Source organism: Lampris incognitus, chromosome 16, assembly GCF_029633865.1.
Source record: "Lampris incognitus isolate fLamInc1 chromosome 16, fLamInc1.hap2, whole genome shotgun sequence".
NCBI classification, from domain to species: domain Eukaryota; kingdom Metazoa; phylum Chordata; class Actinopteri; order Lampriformes; family Lampridae; genus Lampris; species Lampris incognitus.
The window spans coordinates 8,490,325-8,502,936 of record NC_079226.1 but is presented as its reverse complement, the minus strand read 5'-3'; the positions used below and the strand labels follow the sequence as shown (position 1 = coordinate 8,502,936).

At 44.7% G+C, this 12,612-nt stretch overlaps 1 long non-coding RNA gene across 1 annotated transcript; it reads right to left on the bottom strand.

Moving 5' to 3' along the window:
* Positions 1-9,234: 9,234 nt before the first annotated feature.
* Positions 9,235-11,112, bottom strand: LOC130125897 (uncharacterized). Its single transcript, XR_008811694.1, has 3 exons — positions 11,024-11,112; positions 10,040-10,089; positions 9,235-9,245 (listed from the first exon to the last, which is right to left on the bottom strand). It is a non-coding gene; the product is annotated as an uncharacterized LOC130125897 (long non-coding RNA).
* Between the last annotated feature and the right edge of the window lie 1,500 nt (positions 11,113-12,612).

Genomic DNA, 12,612 nt, shown 5'->3' with positions numbered 1-12,612 from the left:
GATCGTTTTAAGCGTCCTGGCGCGAACCGCCAATGATCACGGCGCGTGGGGTGGGTTTCGGGCGTCGGTTAGGCGTCACGGTCACGGTCGGCGCGAAGTCACGAAGCGTAAACCAATCGCCGTTAAGTAGCGTTTTGGGCACGCCGCCAAAAGAGCCAATGGGCACTACGAAGGCGGGGTTGGTTTAGGCGGGCGTAACTTCTTGAACGTTCCAATCAGAATTCAGGAAGACTCCCGTTTCAGCAGGCGTGTTTTTTTTTATATCATGGTTGGTTTCGCACCAAAACTGCTGAACACGCTGTTGACAGAGGGAGGAACTACCTACCACTACGACTACTACGACTACTACTACTATTACTACTTCTGGCTGCTCCCGTTAGGGGGCGCCACAGTGGATCATTCGTTTCCATCACTTTTTGACCTCTGCATCATCCTCTTTCAGGCCAGCCACCTACATGTCCTCCCTCACCACATCCATAAACCTCCTCTCTGGCCTTCCTCTTCTCCTCTTGCCTGGCAGCTCCACATTCAGCATTCTTCTCCCAATATACCCAGCATCTCTCCTCCACACATGTCCAAACCACCTCAATCTTGCCTCGCTTGGTTTGTCTCCAAACCGTCCAACCTGAGCTGTCCCTCTAATATACTCGTTCCTAATCCTGTCCTTCTTCATCACTCCCAATGAAAATCTTAACATCTTTAACACTGCCACCTCCAGCTCCGCCTCCTGTCTTTTCATCATCGTCTCACTACCGTCTTGTAAACCTTCCCTTTAACTCTTGCTCGTACCCTTCTGTCACAAATCACTCCTGGCATTCTTCTCTATCCACTCCACCCTGCCTGCACCCCCTTCTTCACCTTCCGCACTCCCCGTTACTTTGAACAGTTGACCTCAAGTATTTAAACTCATCCACCTTCGTCGCCTCTGCTCCTTCCATCCTTACCATTCTGCCGTCCTCCCTCTTGTTCACGCATATGTATTCCAGCTTGCTCCTACTGACTTTCGTTCCTCTTCTCTCCAGTGCATACCTCCACTTCTCAAGGCTCTCCTCAACCTGCTCCCTACTCTTGCTACAGATCACAATGTCATCCGTAAACATCACAGTCCACGCAGACTTCTGCTTGATCTTGTCCGTAAACCTGTCCGTCACCATTGCAAACAAGAAAGGGCTCAGAGCCGATCCTTGGTGTAATCCCACCTCCACCTGGAACCCATTCGTCACTCCCACCGCACACCTCACCACTGTCACGGGATTATTATTGTTAACAACAGGTGAAACAAAAGGTTTACTGGTCGGAAACCTGAGAGTATCAGTAACACAGATGACAGTTCCATGATGAGACCATGACAGTGACCTAGTACAGACGTGGAACGTTCTGGCGATGAACAAACTAAACAGCCAAACTTAAATACACAGAAGCTTGACTGAAAAATCAACAACAACTTTGGGGCAAATGGGTAACAGAGGAAAACTGGACAGGACTCCGGAATTGGAATGATGTTGTCAGAGCATGACAAGATGACAAAACAAGACACATACATAGAAACCAGGGCTGGAATGGCCGGAACCGGGAGTGGCCATAAAAGCTACAAGTCCTCTTCTCCTTCCTTAGTGTCCAACCTCTCATACAACTCATCATACGCTTTTTCCTTTGCCTTCGCCACCCCCCTCTTCACTTTATGCTGCATCTGCTTGTAGTCCCGTCTACTTTTTTCATCTCTTTGACTATCCCACGTCTTATTTGTCAACCTCTCCCTCTGTATACTTTGCTGTACTTCCAAATTCCACCACCAAGTCTCCTTGTCTTCCTTCCACTGTCCAGGTGACACACCAAGTACCTTCCGAGCTGCCTCCCTCACTATTTCTGCAGTTGCTCAACCATCCAGCAACTCTTCACTACCACCCAGTGTGCCTGACTTAATTCCTCCCTGAACTCCACACAACAGTCTTCCTTCTTCAGCTACCACCGTTTGATCCTTGGCTCTGACTGGGTTCTCTCAAACTCCAGTTTGATCCCTTCATCATCTGACATGTTAGCCACCTAACAGTCCCCCTGACCTCATGCAGCTCTCGCATTTCGGTCCGAAAAAAAACAAATAAACCATTCGGCAACGTTTGCCAACATACTTAAAATATAAATGGTCTGTCTCGGCCCCAAAAGATAGTTCACGGTACCATTCTTCGACCCAATTAGGTTTCTTGTTCGATTGACATGTGTGTGCGCGCCTGAGTACTGAGGTTATTTGTTTGTTGCCTGCCGGTCAAAGTAAAGGGGCAGAGAGAACAAGGGAGAGTTGCTGCAGAGGAGGGACAGAATAAACGTTAGACCTTCTGCTAAGGCCAGTGAGAAACTGAATTGCCCTGCGGTCTAAGCTCCATGTAAACTGATCATTGACACTTGGTCTATTTAGAGTCGTCATTAGTCCTGTGGCTGTGCAAAAGCCACAGGCCTGACACTGCCACAACTGGAGAGCTGTGAACATCGTGCTCAGGGAGATATTAGTGAAGAGATGTTAAGATTTTTGAAGGTTCATTTGTTTTTGTCCCTGTGATATTCACTTGGGCTTTTGGCCAGGGATAAAAATTGAACCTGGGATGCATTGTTTGGTTCTCTTGTTAAGAAAACAAATATCAGCCATTGCAAAACTTTGGAAGTGGGTCCAAATGTTGAATCTATGATGTTTCAAATTTCAGTCAAATTACATTTTTTAGGCAAAACACATTATTAGCGGGGTGTCCGGGTAGCGTTGCGGGCTATTCCGTCGCCTACCAACATGGGGATCCCGGTTCGAATCCCCTTGTTACCTCCAGCTTGGTCGGGCATCCCTACAGGCACAATTGGCCGTGTCTGCGGGTGGGAAGCCGGATGTGGGTTTGTCCTGTTCACTGCACTAGCGCCTCCTCTGGTCGGTCGGGGCACCTATTCGGGGGGGGGGGTGACTGGGGGAAATAGCGTGATCCTCCCACGCGCTACGTCCCCCTGGTGAAACTCCTCCCTGTCAGGTGAAAAGAAGCGGATGGCGACTCCACATGTATGGGAGGAGACATGTGGTAGTCTGAGGCCCTCCCCAGAGGGAGTGGAGCAGTGTCGGGGACAGCTCGGAAAAGTGGGGTAATTGGCTGGATACAACTGGGGGGGGGGATTCTAATAAAAAAACAAACACATTATTAGCAGTACCGTGGTACTTGTAATGCCTCTATGACTGCATTTCATGTAACTTGAGCAGTGGCTAATTTTTTTTCTTGATATTTTTGTGCCAATTACGACCTTACCGCCTTGTTTCAGAGACTGCCCTGGGACCACAGAGGCAGCTCACCTGCAAAAGACTCTTCCCCTTTAACACACCAGCTTCTATAGTAATAATAACTACATAATCTTTTGCCTGCCCACCTTGATGAGCTCAGAATACAGTGACTTCTACAAAACACATCCCTGCAAGTGCAAAAGAATGGCCAAATAAGTTGGACTTCCAAGTCAGAATCTCCGGCAAGATGGCTTCGGCCCGAGTTTGCCTGACATCTCAGCAACATGGACACACAGTTCATGTTTTTAAAATGAAAAGGAGAAAAAAAAAACTGGAATGAAATGGACTACTACCTACCGGTGTATTTATCCTACTGTTTTTACCCATCAAACGTCAGACTTCTTTTGTTTTGTACTTGCTTTTTTTCATTGTTCATTCTGCATAGGGTTTTAGTAACTTCTAAGTGACTGTAAATTTATGTTATGATAACATATGTTTTGTAGCAGTCATTCTTATCTATTTTTAATGTTATCTGTTCGATAGACCTAGGCGTAACCTCCATGCTTATGGTGTTGTAGAAAGTCATGTGGCTCCTGTGTAGATTCTTGTAGAATTCAGACGAACAAATTTGCTGCAGGCGTCTATGTTTTCCCAAGCAGAAGCAATGGAGCACATTCAGATCAGAAGTCAGAAATACCAACTCAGATTCTCAGAAATATCTAAGTACATTGGGTTGCAGCACTACTGCCTTGCTCCAGGAAATTACAGTTGGCCAGACGCGTGTCAGTACCTGGGCTTGAACCTGGGAAGAAGACACACAGATATGAGCCCTTGCAGAGATCCGCAAGAAACCGAAGGGTAAGAACATAATGCAACACATGGATACACAACATTATGGTCTTCCTTTGCCTAGTCACTCACTCCTCTCTCTCCACTTCTTGTGGAACAACATCTGGCTCAGAAGGTATACGGTGCATTTCTTCCTTGTTGAAAGAAGTGCAACTATAGATGTACCTCTCCCTGTGTCCTGTTCCCTGAAACAGAGGCAGACAATAAGGATTACTGCCTCAGTGTTATCTAACAGCTAGAACAGTCGAAGCTGAGGTTTTCTGTACATGAATTAGCAACAGAAGATCTGGGTGCCGGCTTCAACCAGGCAGATAAATGAATAATTCATGTGGGCTTGGTCTGCCTCTTGTTTCAGTAAAGCCCATTTTTACTCTTGGTTCAGGTATCTCGGTCCTGTTTGAGGGCAGCAGAGAAGACTACTTCTCCGAGTTGATGACTTGGGCCAGGAGACCTGGGGCCTTATGCGAGGGCTTTGATGTGGCCAATTTTGGCAATGAGGGCTACGGCCTCCGTGCCACCAGGGACATTAAGGTAAGCAGAGCTGGGACTCCCATTTTGTTTCCGAGTTAAATGGAGAAAACAGTGTTTCTCTGTGCACATCCGATGGCGCTGTCCCAGCTTCGTTTTCCTCTCCCTACAATGGGTTCTGGCTGAGAGTGTGTGTGTCACTGTTCTTCCCAGGGGTGTCGCCAGGGATTTTGCGCCCCTATAAAGAATATGCCTGAGCGCCCTTTATTTATTTAATTAATCAGATAATTATTTTATTATTTTCCTGACTTCTCTAAACGTTAAACTCCTTTCTCTACCTTCATCCCATGATACCAGCTTGCCCAACAATCTCCTCCTCATCAACAGCTTCTCCGGTAAGGGACCCATCTCCTTAGTTTGACAAATTTACATATAAAATGCTCTTAAAAAAAGGCATGTGACACCACCATAGCCCAGACTGAACTTGTGGATCTCTCCTTCCTGTGGATCGCGAATCAGAGACGTCTTTCGACAAGATCTGGCCATATGCCATTGGGTATTCGGGTGGGATAAGGGGAAAAACTAGAAATAAAAAATTCAAGCACTGTTGTGGCGCCTCCTCTAGTCTGGCGCCCCTAGAATCTCCATAACATTATACCCACTTAAGGCGCCACTGGTTCTTCCCTCTGGCCAGTATTTACCAACATCTGTTAATGGATTACTGGCAACAGTCTGCTCATTCAGTGAACATGATTGTGTGTGACATGCTGATGTGAGCTTGTTTAGCTCAAAACACGTTTACTTGTTCCCTCGCAAATGGTTGATTTTATTGAACTGTCAGAGGTATTGAAGAATTAATGGACCTCTGGTGGTGACCAGTCACACAAACATATTGTGATAGGAATATTAGTGGAGTCAGGAAAAAGAGGAAGACAGATCGAATCTGTTGTGGTTCAATGCTGAATTCATGTCTAATGGCTAGTGGTGTGTGTGCTTCGCCTGGATCACCACCTTCCTGTGGTGGAGAAGCTTGCATGTACCAATGATACCAAGAACTTTACCGTCCTGAGCTTGGCTCCTGGTAGGGTCACACAAGGTGGATAGGTCAAGGGGGAGGTTCTAGATGAAGCACGACCCAACAAAGACCTCAACGGCAGAACTGGTGGAAGATGTCTCCAGGTCACAACGGCAGTGAAGGTGGATGAAGGTTGCAACAGAGGGTGGTCCCCTATCGTCTTGGTTCTCCATGCCGTTGGACTCTGGCCACCCCCCGCCAAGGACCGTGTGGTGGCTGCAGGCACATCAGCCACTCCACGTAAAAGCTGTCACATGCAGGCATCCTCCCATTATGCGGCTCTAGGATCGGCCTCCACGCCCACCTGAAGACCTTGGAGGACAGTCATACTCGATCCTGAGTGACCGCCGACGATGATCATGGTGTGTGTGTCTCCATGCGCAGGCAGAAGAACTGTTCTTGTGGATCCCAAGGAAGATGCTAATGACTATGGAATCCGCCCAGAACTCTGTATTGGGTGAGGCCTTCCATACTGTCATACACACCAGCTACACACACACATTCATACCTAGGGACAATTTAGTACGGCCAAGTCACCTGACCTACATGTCTTTGGCCAGTGGGAGGAAACCGGAGCCCCCGGAGGAAACCCACACAGACACGGGGAGAAAGAACATGCAAACTCCACACAGAGGACGACCCGGGATAACCCACCAAGGTTGGACTACCCCGGGGCTCGAACCCAGGACCTTCTTGCTGACCTCCTACCACTGCGCCACCGTACCGCCCTATACCAAATCATTGAGATTTAATCTATAATAATGTCTTTGCGGAAGTAAAATTCATCGCAGGTAGATTTTGGTGGTGTTGCTGCATTTCCAAGCAAATGGCTAGTTACAAACGTATGAGGAGAGAGCTTCAGCATTATTTATGTATGGTCTGATGGATGGTCTGTGGTTATATTAGAGCTAGCTCATGACAACTGCAGCAACTAGTTTGAATGGTGTGCTGTGGAAATTCTGTATAATATCACTAACCTGTCTGTATGTCTGTGTTAACCTTTGTTTTGAGCCTGCTATTAACATGTCATCTGTATGTAGATATCTTAAAGAAAGCTGCACATTAATGAAAGGTGTAATTGCTTACGACATATGGTAATTAAATCTGCCCTGCTTGCGTTGTGATTGGCTCTCAGCCAGGTAGAAATACAAGCTGTGTTGTGTGTTTGCAGTAGTGTGGGTGTGTCACCCACAGGGTAGACATAGCACCACCACGGCTGAATACAGTCATTTTGCGACCCGTTCTAAAGCTCGCTGTCCACATGGGCTCATTGTACTCATTGTACTCCAACACGAGCCACTTCCACCAGTCATCACTCTTTTTTCCATTCATCGACAATCAACATGTCGCTCTGGTAGTGTTTACAACAGCTGCCAGCCAAACTCCAGCAGTCTGTGTTTCTTTCCTCAAAATGTATGGGGTTGAAAAAATTGGCAATATTTTCAGCAAAGTCTCAGGTTTTCAGTACTCTGCAGTGGCCTACTTGATAGGAAACTGTCACTCCTCTAGACAGGCGACATGCCGGGACTCAGATACTGTTTGCATTTTAATACCGGCGACCTTTCAAGAACTCTGCTGAAGCAGAATCAAATCACATATTAATTGTAAAATTTGCACAGTGACAGCACAGCAGAAATAGTTATTGGCAATGAAATACTTGATTTAAGATCTCATTAAAAAAAAAAACAACAACACAGGGTTCTCAAACATAAAACAAAGGGGTAACACTTTCTATGAAGCTTGCATCTATAATGCCCTATAAGCATCTATAACGCCAACACTTTCCTATAATGTGTATTACAATGACTAACAGCTATGGCTGAAGAGTGTGAAATAGCACTGAAGTCTCATGCATCTCTACAAAACTTCAGCAAAACAAGTTGGCTATGATGCATTATGACATTTGACAGATAAACAGGCTAATGATGACATACTTATAATGCATAAATCTGTTTTATTGACATAATGTATCATAAAAATGGTTATGAGGTATTTTGAGGACGTATACATGTTTATAATGAATCTTACAATGACTTACAGCTACACTTATAGGGCGTTATAGATGCTTATAGGGTGCTATAGATGCAAGGTTCATAGAAAGTGTTACCGTTATTTGTTTTAATATAGTAATAGTACCAGTAAAAAAAAAAAGTTTTAATATAGTAATAGTACAAGTAAAAAAAAAAATTGTTTTAATATAGTAATAGTACCAGTAAAAAAAAAATTGTTTTAATATAGTAATAGTACCAGTAAAAAAAAAATTGTTTTAATATAGTAATAGTACCAGTAAAAAAAACAAAAAACAAAACAAGCAATTATGGAGTTATTAAGGACAATCATCAAAACAGAAAAGTACAAAACTGACCAAATATAAATACTGTGCAGCAGCAGCAACAGCAGCAGCAGGCGTGTTCCTGTGAACAATCACTTTGTAGGGAGTGTGTATGTGTCATTTTGAACTGAAAGTCCTCATGTATGTCTGTTTTCAACATCCTGGCAACCTGACCCCTTCTCCCACACCCTCCCCCGGACAACCAGGACCGCTTCCTCCAGGCCATGGGCAATGTGACGCTGGCCCTCCACCTTCTCTGTGAGCGCGCCAACCTCTTGTCCCCCTGGCTGCCCTTCATCAAGGGCCTGCCTCTGGACTACGACACGCACCTCTTCTATGAAGAGGAGGTAGTGTGTCACCTGCTGGGTAGGCCTGCTGCTGGTTGGGGTTGGATGGAGGGGGGGGGTCCCCGCTATTGCTCTACTGCCAGAAAGCCCAGCACCCTGAGGCATCTGCTGTTTGCCTTTGGAGTACAGGTCAAGGATTTGGTGGCAGAAAAGAGGGGGAAAGGGAAGAAAGTAGCATCAAAATTAAATCCAGGTACAATTACTCTAGAGGTATCAAGCTATAAGATGCATGAAGAGTATTCAGCAAATCTCTATACAGGGTCAGTCAGCATTCATAACCTGGTTTCTCATTGTTCCCTTTCTGATTCACTAAATTTGTATCTCAGATCCTACTGGAGACCTCCAGTAGCCTAGTCTCTAGTTTTGATTCAAGAGACACAACATGACTAAACTAGTAAACTAACTGTGAGGTTTTACAAATATCATTTACCTGATAGTCAAAACAGTGTTAAAATGAGAGATTTTCTTGTAGTAAGAAGACCAGTAGTGTGAATGTTTACTTAATCCCCTTTAAATTTGCTTCAGTCAGTCATGTTTAGTTATTGATCTTTTTAACTGAATGTCTACACGATCAGGAGCACTAGGTATTCACCTTGGAATTGTGGCTACACCATCCGCACCATCTTGTCATGTTCCAGTTAACCGTTATCCTGTCACAGGTGTGCATCTATGAGATGTTTTCAGTATGAATCAAGCCAGTGTAGAACTATTCAAAGCCAGTAGTACAGCTAGATGACAGGTAGTATATGCCTCCTACCTTCTAGTACCTCCATAGGAACATCCTGGACAAACTACTCCCACCAGCGCTGGGACGACTGCTTGGAAGTCCACTCCTGGATGTCAAACTTACAGAGACGTCCAGCTAGGTACATGACAGCCACCGCTATGATCTCTGGCTCCCACTGCAGGGACAGCATGGTGCACAGGCTGCAGGAGAGGACCACAGCGTGAGAGATCCAAGTCATCCCTTTACTGTTCGTTACCACATCATCAAACTAAACCCTCTGGCCAGCATGGTGATGCTCATAACAGGTTACATGCCACTGATTTACAGCAGACTAAACTAAGACTGGAAATTCCATTCTTGGAATGTTTTAGGCATACAGAGCATTGACACGCATTCTGCAAGGAAAATGCCTTTGAGAGATTTAGATGGTTTTAGATTCTGTGCTTCGAAGCATTAAAGCTATGCTATACAAGTAGTTGCACTTGTTGGCTGTAAGCGGTATTTCTTCGGCGACATACAGTATTGAGATCTTGATGTTGAAATGTCTATTTATACTAACCTATTTACACTAGTTTATAAAGAACAATTGTGCCCATTGGTAATTCAATAAACCAAAATACCACGTGAGAGTTTTTTTTATACTGGCTGCAAACCAATTTCCCTGTAAGGGACAATAAAGTCACTTTGACTTTGACAAGTAGTTTGGCTGCTCAACTGGTCTGGTGTGACCAGTCTTCTCGCATATCACGTCTAATATATTTGGTCCCCGTGATACTGTCAGTAACAAACAAAGAGGGCTCTCACACACTAAATACAAGTGATAATAGGTCTTCAGTAGTTCTGAATAGGTTAATACATTGGCAGTAGAGAAAAATAGTAGATGTATTGAGAGATTTCTGCTGCCAGGTTAGTTTGACCATAAACAGTGCAGTGCACAGCTGCTTTACATCACCACCAATTTTTTGTTGGCAAGTAAAGAGAAGAAATAAATGACCTGTCATTCACAAAGCTCCACGCCATCTGTACCACCTCCTGCCCCTTGTTCTTGTCGCCAACAAAATAAATGGTTGTTCTATCAACCTTCTTTTTTGTTGCTGTGCACGATTGATACATGTATACTGTGGAATGTCTGCTTTATGAAGAGGATCACTTTTGAGTGTATGCTACAGAAATGTTACTTACACTCATGTTGGCGTGTATTATCCTGGCAAATTCAAACTAATGAATCCTAACAAACTAACATCAAGGAAACTCTTAGCTGTTTGCGATCACCATAATTCAATGTTCCCCATTCTTGACCCAGAAAAGGGCTGAATTAAGAGAGGATTTAAGAATGGAACACCATATATCTGCCTTTGAGCTGCTTGGTGTAACGAAGCAGCAACTGGTAGGGGTGCTCAACTTGCAGACCAAACTTGGTCTGCAGTAGGATCCTCTCCAGCACCACCACCTCTTCCTATACATGAATGCGTTTATTGTAGCATCAAAGCCAAACACTGTAGAGAAACTACACAATTTGAATATTTCTAAGTTTGCAATTGTCTTAAATACTCCTGCAATAGAAAATATCGAAGTGAACTTCTGTTTGCATGTAAATCTTCAAGACTGTAACGTTAAAGAACGGTAAATACTGGAGGAAAAGGAAGTGGTGTTTCAGCCTGGGGCTGATGCTTTACGCTTCAGGCTGAAAATGCATATTAATATTGCATTGCAATATTGCGGTAGCTCAGGTTGTCTGGTAACTGGTGGGTTGCCAGTTCGATTCTTGGCTCCTCCTGGCAAAAACATCGAGGTATCCCTAAGCAAGACACTCATCCCCTTTCTGTTCCCGATGAGCTGGTTGTCTTTACCTTGTAGGGTTGACACTGCTATCGGTGTATGAGTGTGCGTGGGTGACTGTGGGGCATTCATTAATTGTAAAGCACTTTGAGTGGCTGTTGCAGCTAGAAAAGAACCATATAAAATACAGTCCACTTACCATTGCATTATCTATCAGATGATGGGATAGTACCTAGGTGGCACATCTCTTGTAACAAACATTTGGATCATCTCCAAACTGGATGTCATTTAGCAGGCCGCGTGCCATCTTAATAATGTCCTTACGCTGCCGTCACCTACAGGAACATCAAATTTGTTAAGTAACAAGATTGGGGGAGGACTAAATACACAATTGTATTAAATGAATCGAAGAACCTAAATTCCATTGGAATGGCTGGAGCATTTACAGATGGTATTTTGGTAGAACAAAATAACTACAGCAAACTAGCTGCACAAGAAACTGCAGAGTGAAATTGCTCAAACATTCTAATAATATAGGAAGCACGTTGTTTTATTAGAGCTGTTAGGTAGTAGACATCTGCCAAACATGTACTGATTAGAGATGACTGAAACCAGCGATCTTTTCATGTGGCCCCACCTAAGTGTCAGGGTAAGGAGAGGAATGTGAAGAATACTATATTTCAAAACTGTAATGCAAGTAAATTCTCGTGTTGTTTCGACGCTGATTAACTACTTTTCCAAGGTCTTAGGGCCCAGACACACCAAACCGACATCAGAGACCCAGCGGTGACGAAGGCCACCATGTCGCCTGCATCTGGGCCAAAAAGTAGCACTTGAACACACCGCAAAGACTACAGCCAACGGCCAACTAGCATGTACGTTCTGCGCCTGCGTGAGAGGGAATAACTCTCCATACCAGCAGGTGATGGTAGTCTATATTTGTCATTCAAAATTTGAAACCGGAAGACCCAGGACTGTGGATATATACAAACCGTAACCAAAGCAGTGTTTGCTTACCATTTTCACTCAACTCTCGCTCCCTACAGATGGTGTCGTAATATAGCTACTTCTAATCGAGAACACGTCTGATAAAAAGTTGCAAATGGCACTGGTGTTGTCAGCCGTTGGTTTTTTGGTTATGGAAGAATAAAGGAAGAGGCGGAGGTGAACAATAAGGAGAAATCGCACTAAATGGGTGAAATCATGGATACTACAGCGACAGGCTCAAGGGGCTTTCCCAAACCTGTGTTGAGAGCTGGAGATACATGAAACCTCTGATTTTAAAATTTTTGTTCAGCTCTTTCCTGTTCAGAGCTTTCTGTGTGTGGCCTCTTGACTTAATTGTTTGCTTGCTTGCGTAACTTACGCTCTCGAACAGCCAGTCAGAGTGATCTCTCTCACCGACGGGCTCCGCCGCTGATTCAACATGCTGAATCGGCTGAAAAGCTGCCGACAGGGGTCCGACTAGTGCCAACGGTGCGGGACACACCGCAAAAACTAGGGCCACAGACGCTCACCGACGGCCCGACGGTCAGTGTGTCACAGCCTTTAAAACAAAAAGGAAGGAATATCCTGTATGTAATGTACTGTCCCATGTCTCTGACAAAACCTACCCAAATGAAGAAGAATAAAGAACCACATACTTACATATCGAGGGAACTGTTTGAAGGAGTGGAACATGTAGAAGCGGTGGAAGTAAATGATTCCAGTCGCCAAAGTGTCATAGTGTCTGTTGACTGGAGGTTAAGAGGACCAACAGCAAAGTTTTCACCGTGTGAACACTGGCTA